Below are 15590 nucleotides of genomic sequence, written 5' to 3'. Positions count from 1 at the left end.
TAAATAATTCCTCCAGCATCAACCTTTAACGAAAACACTATTTTAGGCGGTCTATTTAATATATGGTAGTCATGATCTGTGAAGTTTATAATATTTATAATGCTTGACTGTCAAGTATTTTTGATACGTAAAACAATGTCTCTTGTCTAGAGCTGCAAAACAAATTTATTTTCTTAACTTTGACAATGTTGTGTTCAAATTCATAGATCAAGTTTTCCCAGATGTATTGCATTATCATTGTTCCTCAAATGAAAAGGTAAATGATATGCATTTTGTAATAAACATATTTAAAGAGTTTGTTTACAATATACGCCGATTAGCCATAACTTGATGACCTCCAACCTAATATTGAGTAGGTTACCCTTTGCCACCAAAGCAATTCTGAGCTGTCAAGGCATGTATGCCACTAGACCGCTGAAGGTATGCTGTGGTATCTGGCACCAAGCCGTCAGTTGAATCTTTTAAATCCTGTAAGTTGCAAGGTGGGGCATCCTTGAATTGGACTTTTTTCTAGTACAGCCCACAGATGTTTGGTTTGATTGGATTGGGATCTGGAGAATTTGGAGGCCAAGTCAACACCTTAGGCTCTGTGTTGTATTTCTCAAACCATTCTTGAACTATTTTTGCAGTGGATCGGGGCACATTGTCCTCCTGAAAGGAGCCACTGCCATCAGGAATACTGTTTCCACAAAGGGGTGTACGTGGTCAACAACAGCGTTTAGGTAGGTGGTATGTGTCATGTAACATCCAAATGAATGGCAGGACCCAAGGTTTCCCAGGAGAACATTGCCCAAAGCATTACATGCTGCCTCTGCTGGCTTATATTCTTCCCATACTGCATTCTGGTGCTATCTCTTCCCCAGGTAAGCCCACACACACCCAGACATCCACATGATGTAAAAGAAAAGGTGATTCATCAGACCAGGCCACCTTCTTTCATTGCTCCAGTTCTGATGCTTACATGCCCATAGTAGGCACCTTTGGCTATGGACATGGGTCAGCATGGACACCCTGACCAGGCTGCAGCTACAAACTGTAATGCACATTTTTTCTGCATTCAACACATCTTCAGGAACAACATGTTTACTTGCTGTCTAATGATCCAACAACTTTCAGATGCCAATATTACAAGATACCCTAATCAGTGTTATTCACTTAACCTTTCAGTGGTCATAAAGTTATGGCTGATCAATGTACAGTTGCAAGAAAAAGTATGTGAACCCCTTGGGATTACGTGGAGTTTTGCATGAATTGGGCATAAAATGTGCTCTGAATGTCATCTAAGTCACAACAATAGAAGAACACAGTCTGCTGAACATAATACTACACAAACATTAGATGTTGCCATGGTTTAATTGCACATAACATGTAAACATTCACAGTGCAGGGAGGAAAAAGTATGTGAGGCCCTAGCTTAATGACTTCTCCCAGAGCTATATGGAGCCAGGAGTGAGCCAACTTTGACTCCAATCAGTGTGATAATATTGGATGTGTTGCTGACAGCTGTCCTGCCCTTAAAAAGCACACACCTGTTTTGTTTACTGGTTTCAAGAAGCACTGTCTGATGTGAACCATGCCTCGCAGAAAAGAGCTCTCAGAAGACCTATGATCAAGAATTGTTGACTTGCATGAAGCTGGAAAGGGTTACAAAAGTATCTCCAAAAGCTTTGATGTTCATGTGTCCACAGTAAGACAGACTGTCTACAAATGGAGAAAGTTTAGCACTGTTGCTACTCTCCCTAGGCGTGGTCATCCTGTAAAAATGACTGCAAGAGCACAGCGCAGAATGCTGCATGAGGTAAAGAAGAATCCCAGAGTGTCAGCTAAAGACCTACAGAAATCTCTGGCACATGCTAACATTTTTGTTGACACATCTACAATAAGGAAAACATTAAACAAGAATGGAGTACATGGGAGGACACCACGGAGGAAGCCATTGCTGTCCAAAAAGAATATTGCAGCACGTTTGAAGTTTGCAAAAGAGCACCTGGATGTTCCACAGCACTACTGGCAGAATATACTGTGGACAGATGAAACCAAGATTGAGTTGTTTGGGAAGAACACACAACACTATGTGTGGAGAAAAATAGGCCCAGCACACCAACATCAAAACCTCATCCCCACTGTGAGACATGGCGGAGGGAGCATCATGGTTTGGGACTGCTTTGCTGCCTCAGGGCCTGGACGGATTGTTGTCATTGATGGGAAAATGAATTCCAGAGTTTATCAAGACATTTTGCAGGAAAACATACGACCATCTGTCCGCCAACTGAAGCTCCGCAGAGGATGGGTGATGCAACAGGACAATGACCCAAAGCATACAAGTAATTCTACAAAACAATGGCTGCAACAGCACAGAATACGCCTTCTGGAGTGGCCCAGTCAGAGTCCTGACCTCAACCCCAATTGAAATGCTGTGGCATCACCTTAAGAGAGCGATTCACACCAGACATCCCAAGAATATTGCTACACTGAAACAGTTTTGTGAAGAGTAGTGGTCCAAAATGACTCCAGATCGTTGTGCAGGTCTGATCTGCAACTACAGGAAACGTTTGGTTGAGGTTATTGCTGCCAAAGGAGGGTCAACCAGTTATTAAGTCCAAAGGTTCACATACTTTTTCCTCCCTGCACTGTGAATGTTTACATGTTATGTGGAATTAAACCCATGGCAACATCTAATGTTTGTGTAGTATTATGTTCAGCAGACTGTGTTCTTCTATTGTTGTGACTTAGATGACGTTCAGAGCACATTTTATGCCCAATTCATGCAAAACTCCACGTAATCCCAAGGGGTTCATATACTTTTTCTTGCAACTGTATATGAATATGTTTGTGCAAAATACACAAGGCAAATCCATATGGAGATATTTTTGAATGTAAATCGTATTATGCATTTTTAATTGTTGTTCTTTCAATTTTATTGCTATTTAGATGACTGGTGTGGTTCACATTAGCCTTATCATTAGGCGTATTAGGGTCAAATTGGAGGCCATGAGGGACTGCAGACCAGCTTTGCTGCTAAAGTCACGGTTTCACATTTTCACCTAACAAGACTAATGTTCTACCCTATCATCTTCATTTTATTTTTTTGTTCTCTTCTTTTCTCATTATGCCTTCTTTCTTTTTCCTCTGTTGGACTGTCCATCCATTTTTTTTTTTTCCCACACACGGGTGACAGGTTTACAGTAAGGCCTGGTTCACATCTGCCTGCAACCACCCACAGTCAAAGCACACTCTTTGGAAATGGACAGGGCTGCAATTCATTCTGAATGGCACCCCACACATCTAAAAATGCATCCCAGCAGCTGTGTTTTTAGAATGGTGCCAGAACCCTTTTCTTGCAGGAAGTGCAGGTAAGGCAGCCCATTCAAATGAATGGGCTGCCATACCCACGCAAACCCACATTGATATGAACCAGACCCACATGGTGCATTAGAAAAGAATGCCATTTTAAGGTCAATGAACAGTCCAAATAAACATGTGATGAAATTGTACTGCCAGCAGTGGGCAACGTATGAAAGACAGTAATTTCAGAACACCTATTTAAGGTCTCTGATTAATTGGCAGACAGGAAAGTGAGAACAAGTGCTCTATAAGACTACAGTAGGTTCACATCTGTGCGGGTGGTGCCGCTGCGGATCTGCACGAAAGCCATGCAACCGCACCACCTGCACAGAGAAATGTGGACCCGCGGGCGGGTGCCATTAGTTCTAATGGCACGCCACCCGCACTGGAAATCGCAACGGTACTGGGAATTGAGGTTCCTGTGCGGGCTGGATTTGCAGAAGAAGTGCAGGGACTTCTCTGCATGTCATGGTCACGGGAGTCCATTCAAATTAATGGGCTCTCGTGCCCGCGCAAAACGCGACCCGCACGGTCATATATGTGAACCAGGGCTAAGGCAGCACATCTGCAGATGCTAATCTGAAGCACTCAGTGTTCTCTGTGCAATCTTGCAGAATTTATCAGAGCTATATAAATGTCTAATATAAATAGTAACGTAACTGTGGTGGAACATTAGAGTAGAAGCTTCCCTGGTGCTAAGACTGACACAAGTGGTGCAGTATTCTCTGAAAAAAACGGAGGATAAATAGATAAACCACCTCATGCTTGCTGGTGATTTCTGTGTCATATCCTCAGTATTCACTGATACCATTATTGTGAACAGGGGAACGGGCAGAATTTACAGTATGAGACCTGAAATAGTTTTCCCCTACTGCTGACCTCTAACAAGTGTGCCATTTATTCCCTATAGCTACGCCATGAGTTATGTCTGTAGCACACGTTCATCTATATCTCATCTTCCTTTTCATCATTGTTTATTTCAAAGATGACATGTTTATTGATTTTATATTACAGGACACAGGATCAGTATCTAGACCATGGATTATCTAAAGCTACCTTCAGTTTATTGGACACTGGAGCACACAGCTGCAAGGACAGCTGCTTTATATTCCATTCCACTCCCAGCAAGCCTTATTTTTTTTGCTACTGTCTTTAAGTGATGGATGTCTCCTCTCTGCTGAGAGAAAAATACCACTTTCTTTGTATTTTCTCTCAAGGATATTCTAGCAAGTTTCTAGCTCCTACATAGTGACTGTGGCTCCCATATTTGCAGTTTTCTGGATCAGTTGACTCCTTGGTTGAGCCTTAGGGGACGGTACCTGATCCAGCAAGAAGATGCAGGGCCAGCCTGTAATGTTGATTTGTGCACTAGGTCCTGCATTAAGTGCTCAACTTGGCATATAGTACTGTACTTTGGGTTAGCCACAGGGTGCTATACAGGCCCAAATCTAGGTGGGACACAGTGCCTGAAGACCCCATAGAAAGTATGCCCACTGGTAGGGCGAAGACTGGGAGGACTGCAAGTCTGCTGCTGTAATTTTTTTTTTCTCCTTTACTGGTGACCAGGGTGCCATTGATCTAGTCCCCTTATAAATAGGTTGTGCTCACCTGCTTTGTGCACATAGCGGCAACAAACCTCCTCTTCTGGGGTCCCCAGTGCTTGGTCACAGAAAGCTTAACCCTTTCTCAGCAGTAATTGGTTGTGAGTAACCCTTATGGGACATTCTTCATCACACATGGCAGATCATAGGTACAAAAGAAATAGATCAACAGGCCTTGCAAGTTCGCACTTAACTGACAAAGGGGTTGCAATCTTTTCTTAGGCCTTGGTTCTGTAAGCCTTGACCATTGTCCCCAATCTGAGTGACTTCTTTCCTCTGATAGCTCCAACCAGCCACAATGTTTGAATTGCTAGGCAGGCTCTCAGCCAGTTTAGAGGCCTCCAGTCGCAGGGGCTGCCAGTGGGGCTCATCAGCCTCTCCTTCAGTATCTGTCTCTAACTTTATCTTACTTCTCAGAAGCAAAGCAGCAAGAACAAAGACGATACATAATCTGGTCCTGAGTATTCAGTACAGGAGAAGGCTCAATCTGGTGATATCTTGGTGCACACTTGCCTAGCCTTGGAGCCTGCCTGTGTTGGCCTGTCTAAAGCTCCGTTCACACCTATGCAGTTTGCTTTTTGTCTGCTTTGCAGGGTTTTCAGTTTGTTTTGAATTTTTCTACACGTTTTTGCTGCAATTTGCGTTTTGTTCAGTTTTTTTTTTTAATTTTAAAGTGGAATTTGTTTTTTTTTTGGGCAGAATAAAAATGCAAAATGTGGCAAAAACGCACCACCATGCATTTCAGCAGATTCTCCTATTGTAGCAAAACTGCTGCTTTTTTGCTTTTAAAAAAGTCCCTGACCCTTTCCAAAACCGCAGCAGCTCAAAACAGCATAGATGTGAACATGTTCCATAGGAAACCATGGAAAATAGACTAATGCATTTCTGCAAAAAGCACTAAAAAACACATTGGTGTGAACGGAGCCTAAAGGTCAACAGTCTGGGTTCTTAAAAAATGCCTAAGCCTGTGAAGACTTTCTCCGTATACTCAATCCCAGAGCCCATATTGTAGGGCGAGCACTTTGCTCCACAATTCCCTATGGTGGGCGTTTCCTGAAAAGTATAGATGAATCAGAGTGACTTGTGAGCCACAGGTGTGATAATTGCTAGAGGATCGCAAACATGAAACACATAACTACAACTGTGTTGGAAATATCTACAAATATACGTTGCGCTCCTAAATACTTCTCAATAAATAATAATTAAATTATTACCATTAAATTAATTCAAATTATGATACAAATAACTAATAAAAGTGTATAAATACCAAAAAAATGTTTTAAATAGATAATTCCACATGAAATACTCCTCTAAAAAATATTTTACCAAGTGCTCATAAATCATCTATTAGTGACATGATGTACTTACTAATACCCTAAATTTCCTGAAAAGTAACCTCAGTCCCCTGTAGACAAAAGGTTGAAGGCCCTCTTTAAAGCCTTGTTTTCTGTTAGCACCACAAGCCGCTGTGGCAGCTATGTCACTCTGCCAGATATTTGCAGTCTGGACTAAATACATGGCTCGGGATCCTGGATCAATTCTGACAGATCCATCCGTCCTGGAATAAATTCTGTCCTTCCTCCAGTCAAGTCTGGTTCAATTCTTGCCCTGTCTATCCTTTTTCAAAGAGTGCTTGCCTCTCGCTCCTTAGTGAAAGCTTTTGTGCAGGGTGTAGTTCACATTGCTCCCCACTGACACTGTGGGATCTCAAGTCTGGTTTTGTTGGCCCTTGAGAGGCTATCCCTCTAACTCATAAGGAACATGCCCTTATCTAACCTCACTGGCACAGTTGCCTTTCTCATTGTTATCACCTCTGCAAGACAGTTCTCTGAGTTAGCAGCCCTGTCCTATAAGGAGTCCTTCCCACAGTGGTTTCTTCTTTCCACCTTAAGTGGGTCAATGTTCTGTCCTTTATTTGCTGGCCTGAAAAACTCCAATTTCTCTCCACTGCCTGGATGTTGTATACTCTCAGTCTGCCCCTGAGCTACTGCTCCTTCAGTAATTGGATTGCCCATTTATCCTTTCTAAAGGTTCACCTAAAGAACTTCTTGCATCTCACTCCACCATTGCTAAATTAGAAAAGTCATCATTTGAGTTTATAGTCTTAAGGATAGGGTTCCACCCTCCCCTGTTAAGGCACATTAACCAGATCTGATGCCACCGCATGAGCTTTTCAGCATCAGGCATATGTTTCACAGACTTGCATGGCTACCACCTGGTCCTATGTTCACATATTTGTTAAAGTGGAACTGAAGTTCTGCTGTAAAGCACAGTAAGGAGGCAAGCTTTTAATGCACAAAAGACATGCAATATGTCTTCCGCAATAAAATGCCCCTACCTGTCCACTCGCTGTTTTCTCCAGGGCTGTTATCGCAGCTGTGCATACACAGCTCAACTTATAGCAGTGGGCCACTCTGTGTGTGACAGAATACCAGGCTCCAATGCATGCACAGGAGTGACATCATCCCATGCCAGCCAATGAAGATGGGCAAAAACTGGCACAAAGATGATATCAATGATGGAGCATTGGTAAGGTAAGTTTAACTCCCTTAGTTTGCTTTAAAGTGATTGAAAAGTTTTTTTGTTTTTTTTTTAAATTAAAACATGTTATACTTACCTGCTCTGTGCACTGGTTTTGCAGAGAGTAGCCCCGGTTCTTCTCAGATCCTCAAGGCGCTCTGGGCTCCAACCTCCCGCTGACTGCCACTAGAAGCAAGCTGCTTACTTTGGGGGTACTCGTGTGCTCACTCCCAAGCCCTGCTCTGTCTGTCTATAATGCACACAGAACGCGACTTGGCCCTGCTCCTCATGACTGGCTCTGATTAACAGCAGCAGGATCCAATGAGGAGTGAGGGAGCCTCGACTCATTCACATCGCTGGGTCAAGAACGGTCTCATATGTATTTGGGGAAGCTGCATGCAGAAGGTTCTTTACCACCACTAAGTTTTATCAGGTGGATGTTGGAAGAGAGGCTTCAGATCTACTCTCAATTATACGGTGCTTTCAACCGCTTGGAGTTATCAACCTTTTCCTTCCCCTCTTGTTCTGTGGGATTGTTAGTGTTAATTTGCTGTGCTACCCACCTTTCCATTGGACTGCTTTTGGACATGCCATGATCTAGATTTTGATCCTGTGTCCTGTATTGTACAATTAAGAAAATAGGATTTTTGACTGATCTGTAAAACACCTTTCTTGGAATACAGTACAGGACAAATATTCCTTACCCTGTGATCCTTATTGCTTGCTGAGAGTGGAAGGGGTTATATTGGGGCTGTCCTTGCAGCTTTGTTAGCCAGTGTTTCATGTGCCTGAAGGTAGTTGCATATAACCAATGGTCTTATCCTGTGTACTATACTGTACTCCAGGAGAAAGATTGTACAGGTAAGTCAAAAATCCTATTTTGTGACAGTGAACTCTCCTGCTTGGGAAGAGTATCTTAGCTGAGGGCCTAATGCATGTGAATGATGATTGGGGGGGGCAGCACTTGATTATTGGCTGCATAAGGGCAGTGAAATAACAGTAGAGTGTCTCCAAAAAGGCAAATCCCTTCTTCTGTGAAGAACTCTGCACTCAGGTGTCCTCTGCAACAAAAATGTCACTTTCGTTGAGATATTCCCCAAGTGCCGGCTCACACTAAAGAAACGCAGTTCAGATGCGTTCCAGTGTGTTTATGCATTCCAGTTAATTTTTTTCCCCCTCTCTTTCTTCAAATGAAATAGGGACATGTGCGTTCCAGTGAAACTTGGTTCGTTCCAGTGCAGTTGTGTGCAGAGAAAAATGCAGCATGTTTTACTTTTTTTATGCAACCAGAACGCACTGAAACTGCAAGCACTGATGTGAACTATGACATTGACAGCCATATAACCTACTTTCTGTGCGGTTTGGATGCAGAAAAAAAAAGCAACTGAAAACGCATGTAATGTGAACTGGCCCTAAGGGTTAATCACTTCTAGAGGAGTGCAGATACTGCAACATTTCTCATTAAAACACTGAAAGTGCACCAGTGGAATAAAATTATTTAGACATTCTCATTCAGAATCACTCTGCACAGGAGATAGGCTAACAAAGAGCTATTCCTGCCAAACAGAAACAAGGAGTCTGCAACAAATTATGTTAAAAATTGCACACTGTAGGGGATTTCCCCCCCCCCCCAATAAAAGTGGAGTTACACTTTAAGTAGTGCCTTTTCCTTTAAGTGCCTAAAAAAGATGCCACAAAATTAGGTTATAGGGTCTATTTATAAGTGGTCTCACACAAGATTCATGTGTTTTCTACCTGGATTAAATTGAAAAAATGTCAATTCTAGGTTAACGTTGTGTGAAAATAGTATATCTGATGATAACGGTAGCATTAATAATTCTGTATTAAGGCCATGTGCACATTGCAATAGATGACCAAAGAGGCCACATTCACCAACACCCCCAGCTGCAGGGTGCCTTTGAGTCACTGTACACAAAACAATCTCTGCAGGCAATGCATGAATAGGTACAAGGAAAAAATGCACAGTTGGTGTGAATGGGCCCTTACTGTATTAGGTTTTCAATTTAAGGAGAATAACGGAATATCACGTCTCACAAGCGTCTCAAAGACCAACACTTTGTAAGATTTGCATGTTCTTTTGTTATGTAATAAAAAAATTAGAGTATTCATATATTCTTAAAGGGAAAAGCCACCCACAGCTGATTTTATTTTTTCCTGGAAAGTAAAAAGTAGCACTGATAGGTCCAGACAATATTCATATACCGTGCCTAAAGGTGCCTGTACAAATCTGCAACAGGTTTCATTGCTTTCTGAACTTCTGAATGTTAAGAAACTCTAACCAACTAAGCTCTGGCATTTTCTTGCTTGCCCAGGCCTTCCTATTAACTACTGGGACAGCCCATCAAAGCAATGTGACAATAGGAATGTGTGGAGAGAGAGTACATATGCTGCATACAATTTAACATATTCCTAGTGTCTATGCATCTAATAATTTCTTTTACCTCCTGGGGCTTCATGATATTTTTGCACTGGATTTTTCAAGCCTATGCACTTGCTGCTGCGTAGGTCGCAGACTTTCCTTCTTGCACAGGAACTGAACAAGGAAATTTCTCCCATGGAGTCCTGAATAGATTTATGAAACCAGTAGGTGATTAAATCCATACACTTTACCTGTACATAAAATATTGCAGGACAACCCTTAAAGAAAAAGCCATATTTTAATTTCGACTAGTTAATTTTATACTCAAATATATAAAACAAAACATTTTATATGACTGCTGTATGTTGCCATCTGTTTGGAAGAGTATTTTTATCAAATAGTGGTATGTTAAAAAATGTTGGCAAGTGTTGTAAAATGTTAACTTTCTGCATATATCAATAAATATGTGTATTTTACATCTCTATACTGTCATAGTCTTGTTACCTAATGCCATCCAAAACTAACAAAAACATTGGGTGGCATTCTTGTTTTAAAAATGTATTTAATAAATTAATGAATCTTAACTAACTCCTCCATCCTATTAGCAATTTTCTGTGTAAACAAGGTGTATGCCAAAGCAGCAATGACAGGCTGAAAGTAGCCCCAGCTGTTTGCAATCCACAACATCCAGCATTTACCTGAGGTTATTGACAGCAGTCCGACCCTGAAAGTTGAAAGATTGTGTCCAGGGTCCGCCATCTGTCCCTAACTGCAGGTAAATGCTAGATGTGCAGATACATGTGAAAAAAAACAGTTCCTGTCAGCCTGTTGCTGCTTTATACAGGTTCCTCAGCCGCAGCTGTTTGCATACACCTTTGATCCCAGCCGTAAGTGTCCACTGATTCTTGCCGCTCTAGGTGGAAATAGCAGTAAAGAGTGGGATCAGTGGTGTGATATAACACATGGTCATTCATCTGAGATTAAGTGGTTGAATGTTAGTGCCAAGTTTGAAACCATTACACTGTAAAGTGAATACATTCCAAACATGACTCCGGTTTTTACAGTAACTGTGAGATACATGGATGACTCTTGTCTTACCTCTCCACAACACTGAACTGCTGGTCATGGTGGGAAAACCCCTGAAGGGGTCTTCATAGTGATGGGCCCTGGCCCTGTATAGCACCCAGCAGTTGACTACAACACATTACACAAAGTGCCAAGGTGGGTGCCTGCAGGATCCAATGTCTGAAGCAACATTACAGGCCTTCTCCACAGAGTGGTTTCCAGGTACAGCTCTCAAGGTTTTACAGAGGTTGGACTGATCCGGATGTACTGCGTCTAGTGATGGCATTAGAAAGCAATGAAGGAGATGATTGAAGTGTTGAAAAATCTGAAGATAAACAAAATAAACTAGTTAAGCGAACCGTAATTTCTCTGCAAAGGAGAAGAGGTCCATCGCCTTGGGATACTAGTAGAGAAAAAAACAACTGAAGACTCACGGAGTGGGGGAGGGTTATCGAGGCCCACCCAGGGGCATGTCCTCAGAAACTTTGGCAGTGTCCAATCAGCTGAAGGTAACAGCCTATAAACCACAGCCTATAAATATCAAACCTGTGTCCTGTACAGTACGATTAAGATATTATGAGCTGCACTGAAGAGAGATTTTTCTTATGTAAACTACTAATCCCATCAGCCATCATGTAATTAAATATGAAGAAAAACATATACAATGCATTCAGAAAGTATTCATAGCCCTTTCACTTCTTCCAATTTTGTGTTTGTTGGAGCCTGATACTACAGTTGTTTAATCTATACTATCTCAGTACTCCATGATAACGAAGTGAAAACAGAATTTCAGAAATATTTGCAGATTTATGAACAAGGAAAAACTGAAAAATCACATTGGCATAAGTATTCAGACCCTTTGCAACACTTGAAATTTAGCTCAAGTGCTTCATGTTTCTCTTGAGCGTTGCTGAGATGTTTTCCCCACCTTGATTGAAGCCCTTGTCTGGTAAAGTAAATTGACTGAACATGATTTGGGAAGGCACACACCTCTCTATAAAAGGCCTCACAGTTGATGATGCATACTATATCGGAAAAAGAAATTAGGTCAACGGGGCTGTCTGCAGAGATCAGAGACAGTATTATTGCAAGGCACCGATCTGGGGAAAGGTGCAAAATAATTTCTGGTTCCCAAGAGCACAGTGGCCTCCATAATTCTCAAATGGAAGATGTTTGGCACAACCAGGACTCTTCCAAGAGCTGGCTACCCGGCCAAACTAAGCAACTGGGGGAGAAGGGACTTAGTAAGAGAGGTGATCAAGAACCCCCTGGTCATTTTGACTGAGCTCCAGGGATCCTGTGTGAAGACAGGACAAAGTGACCATCCGATATTTGTTCGCCTCTCTTAACAAGACCTTTCTGCTCCAATTGCTCAGTTTGGCTGGGCAGCAAGCTCTTAGAAAGTCCTGGTTGTGTCAAACTTCTTCCATTTGAGAAATATGGAGGCCACTGTGCTCTTGGGAGCCTTCAGTGCAGCAGAAATGTTTTTGTAGCCTTCCCCAGGTCTGTGCCTTGCAATGATCCTATCTCTGAGCTCTGCAGGCAGTTCCTTTGACTTCACTGTTTTGTTCTGATTCAGTAAGCATTGTAAGCTGTAAGGACATTTATAGAGAGGTGTGTCACTTTCCAAATCATGTCCATTCAATTTAGTTTACCACAGGTGGACTCCAGTCAAGGTGGGGAAAACATCTCAGCAACAATCAAGAGAAACCTGAGCTAAATTTCAAGTGTTGTTACAAAGGGTCTGAATACTTATGCCAATGTGATTTTACAGTTTTTCCTTCTTCAGAAATGCGCAAATATTTCTAAAATTTGGTTTTTACTTTGTCATTATGGGGTACTGAGTATAGATTAAAGAGGGGAAAAAAATAAAATAAAATTTAAACAACTGTAGTACCAGGCTGCAACATAGCAAAATTTAAAAAGGCGAAGGGGGTCTGAATACTTTCTGAATGCACTGTATTAGTATTCCAGCCTGTATGAAAACCATAGCACCCTCCATAGGTACAGTGGAGGAGTAGGTTATTTGCAGGATTACCAGGTGAAAATAAAGGGAATAAAAGCCTAAAGAAAAGATAGAAAACACAAACCTCATTTAAGGAGTGGTAAGACTATAAATATAAACAACAGGAGTCTAATCTGCAGAGAATTACAAACTCTTCACTCAAAACGAGTTTCAGACCCGTCAGGATCCTAATGGGTCCAAAACTGTAGTTATGATGAGTTTGTAAATCCTAACCACTAGGGGACTGCCCACAGTACATATACTGTGGCAAGGCGGCCCCTGTGCGCAGGATCACGTTTATAAATGTCACCCTGCATTTCAGGGCAGAGGGCGCGTGCGAGGCGCGCAACCGCCCTGCCCGAGCCGCCGATAGCACCCCACGGGAGTTAATCACCGGGTTCCGGCCGGTGATTACCCGCCAGAGCCCGATGATTGCAGGCAAACACTGACAGGAAGGATGGCTGCACACAAAACCGCAGTGTTCGCAGAGTCATGCCTGATCTCTGTTAGCACTTGCCAGTAAATTTTGATGACTCTCATATGCAGCAGAGTGCCAGTACTAGTGACACGCTACCTTTTGGTAAACTGGCGAGCACCAGCGGCCTAGTACATCCTGGTCTTTCACATACCAGCACTGCAGTATCACTTGGTGACATGGCGAGTCCCATAAGTGCAGTACAAGCTGGTGCGGTGGCAAGCACATGTATTGTCCCGCAACCACCAAGAATCCGCACACAGGCCCGTAGAGCCCATAGTGTCCTTCCAGATGTGCTTGAAAATCCTGATTGTCAGCCCACAAATTCTGCAGCACCCGTACTTCCCCCATTCACTGCCCAACCCAGAATTCAGGTGGAAACAGCAAATTTAACTACTCCCTTTGATTTTTTGGAGCTGTTTTTCACTGAATATCTGTATGCATTGATTGTTGATCAAAGCAATTGATGCACAATTTATCATCGCCAACCCAAATTCAAACCTTGCCAGACCATTCGCATGGAAACCCATTACGGTTTCCAAATGTAAATTTTTTTTGGACCCAACCCTCAACATGGGCATTACTAATAAAAATGAATTGCGGTTGTATTGGTCCACAGACCCGATTCATCACATGCCCGTGTTCTCTGCTGCCATGGCCAGGCATCGATATGACAGTATAATGTGTTTTATGCATTTCAACGACAATGCACTCTGTCGTCCTCAAGGTGACCCTGAATTTGACCGGCTTCACAAAATTCAGCCCCTCATAAATCACCTTAACCAAAAATTTGCAGATGTCTATACTCCCCAGCAAACAATCTGCGTTGACGAGTCCCTCATTAATTTTTCTGGCCGCCTTGCATTCAAACAATTTCTTCACAGCAAGCGTGCCAGATATGGGGTCAAGATGTATAAGACCTGTGAGAGGGCAACAGGTTATACATAACTTTTGGATTTACGAGGAGCCCCCTGGATGCCCAGACTACATGGGGAGTAGTGACAAGATAGTTTTGGACTTGGTGTCATCCTTTTTCCATATGGGGTACCACTTATACGTGGACAATTTTTATTCAAGCATGCCACTATTTAGACATTTGTACAATCTTGGAATTGGCGCATGTGGCACCGTGCGACCTCATGTGTGCGCACCATTAGAAGTGGGTGGATGCAGGGCAGTATATTCTAATGGTGGGCATACCACACACTTTTTCTGGCAGAGATTTCTTCTCTTTTTCATTCAGCCCACAGGCTGCATACAAAAAAAAAAGAAAACGGAAAAGCATATATACTGAACAAGGACCAGCGACATACTGGTACATCACTGGATTTGAATGGTTATACCAGGATGATGCCTACAGCTGTAGGCATCATCCTGGTATCGTTTTTTTCATCCGGCGATCAGCTTTCATGTAAAAGCAATCCTAGTGGCTAATTAGCTGCAGGATTGCTTTTACAAGAAGTGGGAGATGACGCCCCCCCTCCCCCGCTGCCTTCCACGGCCTTCTCGAGCAGTCCCGTTCCATCGAGGGAACCTGAGAATGCAGCCGGTGTTTCTGCCAGCTGACCATAGAGCTGATTGGAGACCAGAATGGTGCCAATCATCTCTATAGTCTATGAAATCAAAAGCTACAAGCATTTCATCACTTCAGTTTCGCAGGATATAAATAGCACCATTTGTAAATTGGGAAAGCATCTGATCACACTGATCTTGGTTTGATTAGATAATGTAAGGGCAGAGGAGAGATCTACACCCTGTTCCAAATTATTATGCAAATTCTATTTAAGTGTCACAAAGATTAAATATTTTGGTTTTCAGTTTAACTCATGGATGGCCTTGTGTCTCAGGGCTCTTTTGATCACTGAAAACAATCTCGGATACATTGAGATAATTAGATTGGCAGGTGAGCCCAATTTAAGGAAAAACTACTAAAGGAGGGTGTTCCACATTATTAAGCAGAGCACCATTTTCAAGCAAAATAGGGAAGAAAAAGGATCTCTCTGCTGAAGCATGGTATTTTGCAGATCTTGTTTGTTGCTACAAGTTTTTGGAAAATGAAGAAAACACATTTTTTTCTTTTCTTATATTTCAAAACCTTGTGAGAAAAAATTACATCTGCAAAATACTCACCATGCCTCTTTTTAAATTCCTTAGGGTGTCTACTTTCCAAAAAGGGGTCATTTGGGGGGTTTGGTGCTA

The sequence above is a fragment of the Staurois parvus genome, unplaced genomic scaffold (assembly GCF_062004578.1).
Source record: "Staurois parvus isolate SC_StPar_1 unplaced genomic scaffold, SC_StPar_1.0 ptg000394l, whole genome shotgun sequence".
Lineage (NCBI taxonomy): Eukaryota > Metazoa > Chordata > Amphibia > Anura > Ranidae > Staurois > Staurois parvus.
Note: the sequence above shows the minus strand (reverse complement) of the source record.